The following is a 10,440-nucleotide window of genomic DNA, read 5'->3' as shown; positions in this document are numbered from 1 at the left end:
TAACAGAGAAAAATAACGTATAAACCCTGAACATTTAACGTAATTTATTAGAATCCCCAAAATAAAGATATGTATGAATAGGAAAGCGTAAACTAATGCTTGCTTCCGGTTTCCCGACCAACTCTTTATATTCCCTGACCATAGGCGTGTTTTATTACCTTGAGAAATATGTATTTTACATTTGAATGATTTTAATCTATTAAAAATTAAAAAAAGAAGTGTTTGCGGCTTTTAACAATACCACCGATGTTAATACTGAATGTAGCGGTGTTCTTAAGCATTAAACCTATACTATTTGTTAATAGAAAAAAATAAGAAACAAATAAGCTTTAAGAAAAATATTCAAATCAGATTTCCGACCTACCTACCTTATTGTTTTGGGTGTGAAACCGGAAACAGACGTTTTAGGGTATATGACAACAATAAGTTTTGGTTTTAAAACTGCATTTATTTTTAATAATGTGCTTCTACTAGCTGTATTAAGTTTGCATTACAAAATGTGTTTTCTCATAAATTATAAATGGACACGGATTTTCTGTTTCTGATTTTCGAAAACGATTTGATTTCAATGTTTACCATCGATATGGCACATGTTGAGGGGTAATGTAGACGCAAATGGCAGAAATACGAACCTATATTATCAATGACATGTCCAAAAATAGGACACACAGATCCACTTTCAGATGCCGCACAAAAACTGCAAATTGCCACCATTAAAGAAGTGTTTCTAGGCAACACTGAAAAACGTGTTCGCACTTGTTAAGGAATTACAGAAATAAACTGCAATATGAGAACCAAATGATACTTCACCTTCCTATGTCTTTTGAAACTATATCTGAAAAAGAAATACAAAGCTTGATACTAACAGTTCTTACAATGGAATATTATATTATTGCTAGTTAGATCCAATAAAATAGTCATTGAAGTATCATGTGTACTCATTCAAGTAATCCTTAGAGCTGTTGTTGATTGAAGTCTCTATATTCTTTTTAAAGAAAAAGAACGTCAATCGATTTTTGTATTACTATTTTTTTATGATATTTTCTTTTATACTGAATTTACAAAAATCCATTTAAAGCATCTATGAAATGTTCCCAGAGTTGAAAAAAACGTTGCAATTTGAAATGAAAGCTCCACTGTATTTTACGGAACGTTCTTTCAGCTTCTCAAAAATCTTGTTTTCCCAAGCAGTTTAGATTCAAAGAATATCAACCGTAATGACTATCTGAAAAGTGATTATAAACTGTTTTTCTGTAGCAAAACTAGATAAAATTTGTACATTGTGCAACAATAGGTAACAGTTCCGTTGGCTTGATGAATCAGATCCTTATTAATAGATCTAGCCTTAACCAGACGACAATACAACCACCTTTGACCAGACGACAATACTCCCAGCTGTTTCAAGACGACAGCACACCGTGCTGTAACCAGACGACAATACATCGCGCTGTCATCAGACGACAGATTACTGTGCTGTAACCAGACGACAATACATCGTGCTGTAACCTGACCACAAAACATCCAGCTGTTCAAGATGACAATACATCGTGCTGTAAACAGACGCCAGACCACTGTGCTGTAACCAGACGACAATACACCGAGCTGTAACCAAACGACAATACATTGAGCTGTAACCAGACGACAATACATGGAGCTGTAACCAGACGACAATACACCGACTGTAACCAGATGACAATACACCGTGCTATAACCAGAGGACAATACACCGAGCTGTTACTAGACGACAATACACAGTGCTGTAACCAGACGACAATACATCCATTGTAACCAGACGACAATACACCGTGCAGTAATCAGACTACAATACACCGTCTTGTAAGCAGACGACAATACACCGTGCTGTAACCAGACGACAATACACCGTGCTGTAACGAGAACACAATACACCGAGCTGTAACCAGACGACAATACACCGTGCTGTATTCAGACGACAGTACACCGTCTTGTAACAAGACGACAATACACCGTGCTGTAACCAGACGACAATACACCGTGCTGTAACAAGACCACAAACACCTAGCTGTAACCAGACGACAATATACCGTGCTGTAATCAGACGACAGTACACCGTCTTATAACCAGACGACAATACACCGTGCTGTAACGAGACCACAATACACCGAGTTGTAACCAGACGACAATACACCATGCTGTAATAAGACGACAGTACACCGTCTTGTAACCAGACGACATTACACCGTGCTGTTACCAGACGACAATACACCGATCTGTTACGAGACCACAATACACCGAGCTGTAACCAGACGTCAATACACCGAGCTGTAACCAGACGACAATACTCCGAGCTGTAACCAGACGACAATACACCTTGCTGTAATCAGACGACCGTACACCGCCTTGTAACCAGACGACAATACATCATGCTGTAACCAGACGAGAATACACCGTGCTGTAACGAGACCTCAATACACCGAGCTGTAACCAGACGACAATACACCGTGCTGTAACCAGACGACAATACACCGAGCTGTTACCAGACGACAATACACCGAGCTGTAACCATACGTCAATACACCGAGCTGTTATCAGACGCCAATACTCCGAGCTGTAACCAGACGACAATACACCGAGCTGTAACTAGACGACAATACACCGAGCTGTAACCAGACGACAATACACCGATCTGTAACCAGACGTCAATACACCGAGCTGTTAACAGACGACAATACTCCGAGCTGTAATAAGACGACAATACACCGTGCTGCAACCAGACTACAATACACCGTGCTATAACCAGACGACAATACACACATTGTAATCAGACGACAATACATCCATTGCAACTAGACGACAATTATTATACATCCATTGTAACCAGACGACAATACACCCTGCAGACCAGACGACAATACAACCATTGTAACCAGACGACAAAACACCCGGCTGTACCCAACTACAATACACCTAGCTGTAACCAGACGACAATACACCAATTTGATTGAGTGAAAAAGTAAATAATAACAAACAAGGTATTATACTTCAATGTAAGTTTTTTTAACGATGGTTTTTTAAAGACTGTATACCACACAAGACAAATAACTAAACATAGTCAGTACATGTATTTGTTTTTAGATTGAGCCGGTCTTTTAAATGAAGAATGTGAAGATCTGATTTACTAACAGCTGTGATAAAAATGCACTACATGCACTAGCGGTTCTTGACGCATGTGTTCGTGTGTGTGTGTGTGTGTGTGTGTGTGTGTGTCTGTTTGTGGCGGAGGAGGGGGGGGGGGGGAGTGGATCAGGGCAGGGGTCACTGGTTGAAGAAGTCACAAGAGTTAACCATCTTAGTCTTAGTCTTAAAAAGTCAAACTGTATTTGTATATCCTCACATACACAGTTTAGAGTCTAACCTTTTTTGGTTGTGTGGAAAAGGCGCTCACAACCACAAGTTTGCGCCTTCTCTATTTCTGGAATTGCCCCTATAATTTCATTTCATTATTCAAACAGTCCTGTTAGTCTGAAATCTTTTTCAACATGTAACTTTAGCTTAATTATCTAAATTAATGATGATTATTATCTAATTATCTAAATACCCGAAAAATAAACAACTTCCGAAGACATGTTTGTATAAGACTTCTTTTACTACACAATCTGGGATTATGCCATACTTTTCAGCAAACGAAAAGACTAAATATGTTAATCTGTTTTGATACAACACTTAGAGTGCGAAATATAACAGAAGACATTCACGAGACACTCGGAGATATAATGGCGCACATTATTACGTAAGCCGTAACAAGTCTGGCGTATTAAACACTTTTAAAAATGCATTACTGATGGGGTAATTTGCCAAATGATTCGTGGCGAAGAGAGCGAATGTACCAAAAGACAGTTAAATGACACTTTCGTGAAATTAATGTGGCATAGATGTACACGGCTATAGCTTCGGGAAAGATCATCATCATCATCATCATCATCATCATCATCATCATCATCATCATCATCATCATCATCATCATCATCATCATCATCATCATCATCATCATCATCATCATCATCATCATCATCATCACCACCACCACCAACAACAACAACAACAACAACAACACTACCACCACCACCACCATCATCATCATCATCATCATCATCATCATCATCATCATTATCATCATCATCAGCAGCAGCAGCAGCAGCATATCATCATCATCATCATCATCATCATCATCATCATCACCACCACCATTATCATATAGATACGACATGTTTTGTTTTGATATGTAAATCTATTCTGATTTAAATTGCAATTGTCTCAGACTAGTCTCGTTCTCAATATTGTGAATATGTACATGTGTATCATATCAAAACTCTTTTTGTCATGAATTGTGAAATGAGTTATATTTAATAATCTTGGAAAGCAATACATGTTTTATTTTAAAATACTATTTTGGTCTACATTTCAATCTGTACTGATCATCTACTGTATTGGTGTGCAGCACACTTATGGTAAATATGATGACGACAACAATATCACGTAATATATACATGCTGAAACAATATGCCCACTTATATAGTACACACACACTGTATGGAATAAATGTGTTTTATGGTTCATCGGTGTATGAAAACAGTTCAGTGCAAATCTTTAGAGGGTTAAGGAAAATTATAATATTATAACAGACAAAACTTTAAGAACATCATATTTACATGTTTACAATGTGGCCTTCTCTGAACAAAATCACAGATGCCAATAAGAATTGATTAAAACATAAGCACATATAGATGTTAGCTATAATTATAGATAAATGAATATGATATACACATGTACACAGTTTTTCCCCCTGTTAATATTGTTTATTATGTCCGAATCACTTCATGATTATTCATGTACTGATAAAATATTTTCTCACAGATGAACCTCAAATCTAAAGTATCTATTTTATATTTACACTCATTATATGGAATTAATCTCTGAGAGTATCCTTCTAAAACGCTGAAATTATCGAGACATTTGACCATGGAATAAATTCTGTTGTTTGAACAACAGCAACGTCCATCACGTCAGTTGGTTTATCGATGTCGTATATATTTCACCGCAATAAAATGCCATTTTGACTATTGGTCAGACACCACTAAATAAATTTCCTATGTATTCTATATTCAATTGACCAATATGCGTTCAAAGTAACACTTATTTTTAGTCATTACGACCCCCATCACCATATATAGGAAGAAAGCTCCACTTGTGTGTTAAACATTAAACAACGTTTAAAAACAGTGACGTTTCTTATATAAAAAAGGTTGGACGTAACCACTGTGTATTCGGTAAAATAACAATATCCGGTGTATTAGGACAAAAAATGCGGTAAAAATGTAAACACAAGAGAAGATCAGGTAGATCCATCAGGTTCAGTCTGTTTTTTTAAAAATACAAACCATTCAACTTTTGAACCTATAAAGATGGAAAGAAGCCAATGGTCTGAGATTGTATAACCATGATTCAAATCACTGCCATGTGTTCATTATACTAAATAAGGCATGTAACAATGAGTAGGCACTTCTGAATTGGTGTAATTAGCCCGATTCAAAATCAACGTTTTCTACTATCAGAGGTATTCCGAATATGTTGCGTTCTTCGGCTTAAGTTTTAAAGAAAAAATGTGTATTTAGATAAGAACAATATGAATGTTATTAGTTTTTCGTATATGTAAAAACAACCAATCGTAAAGGAAAGTATAGTGTAGCGGAATATTTTTTCCGGTACATGTATATTCCGTATTTTAAGTATTTTAAGTCTGCTTCTGGGGCCCGTATCTTAAACACATTCTTGAACAAAATATTATATGTAGCAAAGAACGTAAATCTGACACTAAGATTACGATTTAAGAAAATTGTGATTATATTGCAATTATTATATTTACGTTATTTTGCTACATATCAAATTTCGAGCAAATTTAACATTAGTCAGTATAAAAGAATTGTGACGTCTATATAGATTAAAGATTATTGAAGTAACGACTAAAATATACCAAAATATTTCAACTAAGAGACTAGTTCTTAAATTGCAGCACAATGCTTTCAATAGTTTCCACGTTGCATGATAAAATATGAAATTTAGTATGTGTTATAAAACTTTACACTTTAATTGATAATGAAACCTTAAATTATAATAGCCCTGCTTATCATTTTGAAAATTTTGATTTTAAATACCAACTCAATAATAACAACTCGGCCATTTCCGGCAAGCTTCGAGATACAGCCGAGGTGTTCCGATTGATGCCAACTTCCGCCCAAATAGATGAAGGTTACACGGTACTCTTACAATATCCTTTATGTTTGTAAACCTCATACGCAGTAATCTCCCTTGGCGACAGCAAAAATGGCGAGTTTTGAAAAATTACCATTGAGCTTAATTGATCGTTTTGAAAAGGTCATTCGAAAGAATGAACTCCAGATAATTCCCTCTGAATGTATAGTATTTTTCATCCCCGTTCTATATACTCATATGAGTGAAATGTGTTACAAAATCTTATACAATATATAAAGCAAGGAATTCACATAACATGCCGGTACAAATAAAAGGTGAATTTCATGCTATTGCAATCTATGTACTACTCTATTTCTTCCGAAGAAACGTATATATATTTTTGGTATAATTTAGTTTCAACCGGAGGATTAGCTTGAAAAACAACAACAGAATATATATCTATAATGCCGGGCTTAAACTATTGTAACACTATTATCAACCATAATGTCATTCGAGCATATGTACACCCTACATAAAAAATATTATCATTGAAATAATAACCATTTTTGGTTATCTTCATGCACGATTTTCTTCTAATTTCATTGCGCCGAATTGATGCTATGCATCAACTTTTTTTCTTGTAATGTATTTGATACGCATTTATCTTACGAGAACAGTAGTTTACTTGTGTCGAAATATAGCGTTTTAGTGGAACATATATGTTGCGAAGGGTAACTCAAACACGATCTACTGTTTGGGGATAATTAAGAACACTTCATAAGTCCAGCCAGGATAATCGTTCTAAAATGACATCTACATTCACCTGCCATTGACAGGGAGATTCAGAGACTTTATGTAACTAGTGACGTCACTTGTTACATGACAGGTACAAAAGCACTAAAGTTCATTCTTTTCAAAGGCAGGCATCTATAGATTACATATATTTACAAAGTACATATTAAACATAGCTGAATATTGCAACCACTAGCCGATTAAGGAAGCAGAGGCGCAATCCCCCTTAAATCGTCCAAGTTTACATTTTATGTCAAATTCGGAGAAATAATACTAGAAATTGTTATTTTCTTTCTTTAGGGGAATACCCCAAAGCCCCACTACTCGTCTAGCAGACGAGATACTAAATAAACTTTTATCTTGAGGTAATTGAAAGACAACATCATAAAATAATAGAACAGAACATATTGTAGATGAAGGGAATAGATTGATCGACAGTTCGATGTTGTCACAATCATGTTTTATACTTACTTGGTGTTTAAATTCTTCGAATTATGACATGTGATGAACAACACAACGTTAAAGAGGGCTTAACGCATCGTCTGCTGCTAGAGGTTTATTATGCTATGTAAAACTTAAAATACTTAGACCGTATTCGGCTTGACATTCATATAAAGTTAAACATAGATGTCAAATTAACTACAGTAAAGTATTTTCCTGTCAAATGCATACAAAGAAGTTAGAATTTCAGTTCTAAAATGGCACACACATTCGTCTGCTATTGACAGAGACACGTAATCAGTGACGGTGTTCGTATGACATTTCATATAACATGAATATCTTCGGAGTACCAAATACGAAAATACGACATTTATTTCTAAGACATGAACCTTAAGAATTTATGTACTTTCAAGTTACATGATCAAAACGCAATTTAGTCATCAGTCAGTGGCAATTTTACCTTAGCTTAGTTACGTCACAACACTTTTGATGTCTGATACATGGTACATTATACCCATAGACAATAGTCATAAATTTACATAATAATATAAACAATTAATTTCTTTCGTGGCTTAGACACACCAATAACATCGCGATAAGGCGAGCTTTTGTTTAGTCTTTTTGAGGTTAATATTTCAATTTCCTTGCATACATTTATCTTGAAAACAATTAAGACTTAGTTGAAAGTCACTTTCATCAGCGTACAGAAGGAGAAGTAATTGAAGGTAAACTATTGTCTCATTTGCATCTACTTCCATAGAAACACCTGAACATGTTGTTTTAAGAAATTTATCTAAATCGTTGAAGTAAATAGAAAATAAAACCGGAGAAAGATTTTCTACCTAACGGACTCCACAAAAACTTTGGAAAATGGGAGAAAGTTGCTTATTGACGGAAACGCACGATTTAATATCATTGTACATTTTTATGACTGTTAGAATTATACCCTATAAACCAGAATGAATTAGCTTATGCCACAAACCAGCACGCCAGACAGAGTCAAATGCGGCCGAAAAATCAATAAATGAGCATAACAGTTTCTTTTCCTGGGCCGAGTTAACTTATAAGGAAATTTATTGTAAGAACATGGTCGCAGGTTAAATAATTTGCGCGGAATCGGGATTGGTGTTCGTTAAATAAGTTATTACCGTAGAATAATTTGTTGATGTGTTCATTAAGGATAGACGTGAATAATTCGCGTAAGCAACTCAGAATTGTAATCGGTCTATACTTTTGGGAGTCAGTAGGAGAATTCGTTGTTTAATTTGTTTTGGCTTTATTGGAGACGGCGTTGAACTCGGACACCTATGTGCGGCCTTAGCTATTACGTAATAAAATTTAGTAATCCTTACTCGGATTATATATATTCTTTAAATAGTCATTACCAGAGGTCGTATGTACAGCATATAACGGACAATTTGCTATGCACTGCCAAAAATGCCAATTCTGCTATATTCAAAAGTAATTGTAAGTTATTTGATGAGGATACATTGTATTTAAAATGCTAATGTTAAGGCATTGCCAAAAGATACCACATGTTCGTAGTCGAAGACGAATTTAATTTCATGATTTGTACACTGTATTATAGCACTCTTGAAGTTTTCTTCTTTACAAAACTAAATGAACAATACTACTTTCAACGAACACTTATTCTACAGAAATATGGATGCATTGCCAAATCTTTAAATCTTTAAAATAAAGAGATTATTATTACTGTTTGAATAGTATGTTAATACAAATGCTATTATATTTAAAAGAAAAAACATATTTTGAAATGCGTTTGCTTTGTTTTATTAATGTTACACCTCACCATGAAATTGATCATATAATAAAAATTATATCTTGGACTGGGGACCTTAACTACGCATAACTACTATATTATGTGATGTTATGTTATTTTATGTACCGTTATTGATTTTGCTTTGTTTTACATATACTCTTTAGTTCACATATAATGAGTAATGTATAATACAAATCACGTAAATACACCCAGGCATTTGTAAAATAGATAAAGAATGTAAAAACCCTGTACATTTAACATAATTTATTATAATTCCCAAAATAAAGATACGTATAAATTGTTAGGCGTAAAATAATGTTTGCTTCCGGTTTCCCGACCGACTCTAATTTTCCCTGACCAAAGGCGTGTTTTATTACCTTGAGAATTATGTATTTTTCATTTGAATGATTATAATCTATTAATAATTGAAGATGAAGTGTTTGAGGATTTAAACAATACACCGATGTTGATACTGAGTGTATCGGTGCTCTTAAGCATTACTCCTATAAAATTTGGTAATAAAAAAGGAACAAATTAGCTTTAAGAAAAATATTCTAATCAGATTTCCGCGTTAAACCGGAAACAAACATATAAGTTGTTAGGCCTTACACTGGTAGTAGCTTAGTGTATATGACAACAATCAGTTTTTATCTAATTTTTTATTTAATTTTAATATCATGCTTCAACTAGCTGCATTTATTTTGTAATACAAAATGTGTTTTCTCATAAAATATAAATGGATACGGATTTTCTGTTTCCGATTTTCGAAATATATTTGATTTCAATGTTTACCATTGATATGGCATATGTTGAGAGGAAATGAAGAGACAAGTGGCAGAAATACGAACTTATATCAATGACATGTCAACAAATGGGACATACAGATCCACTATCAGATGCCGCACAGAAACTGAAAATTGCCTCAATTAAAGAAGTGTTTCTAGGCAACACTGGAGAACGTGTTTTTACTTGTTAAGGAACTACAGGAATAAACTGCAATGTGAGAACCAAATGATACTTCACCTCCCTATGTCTTTTGAATCTATGTCTGAAACAGAAACACAAAGCTTGATACTTACAGTTCTTAAGTTACTAGTACTATGGAATGTTATTGCTAGTTAGATCCAATAAAATAATCAATGAAGTATCATGTTAACCATTCAAGTTATCCTTAGAGTTGTTGTTAATTGAAACCTCTA

Source organism: Mya arenaria, chromosome 12, assembly GCF_026914265.1.
Source record: "Mya arenaria isolate MELC-2E11 chromosome 12, ASM2691426v1".
Taxonomy (NCBI): Eukaryota; Metazoa; Mollusca; class Bivalvia; order Myida; family Myidae; genus Mya; species Mya arenaria.
This window is presented reverse-complemented; position numbering follows the sequence as displayed.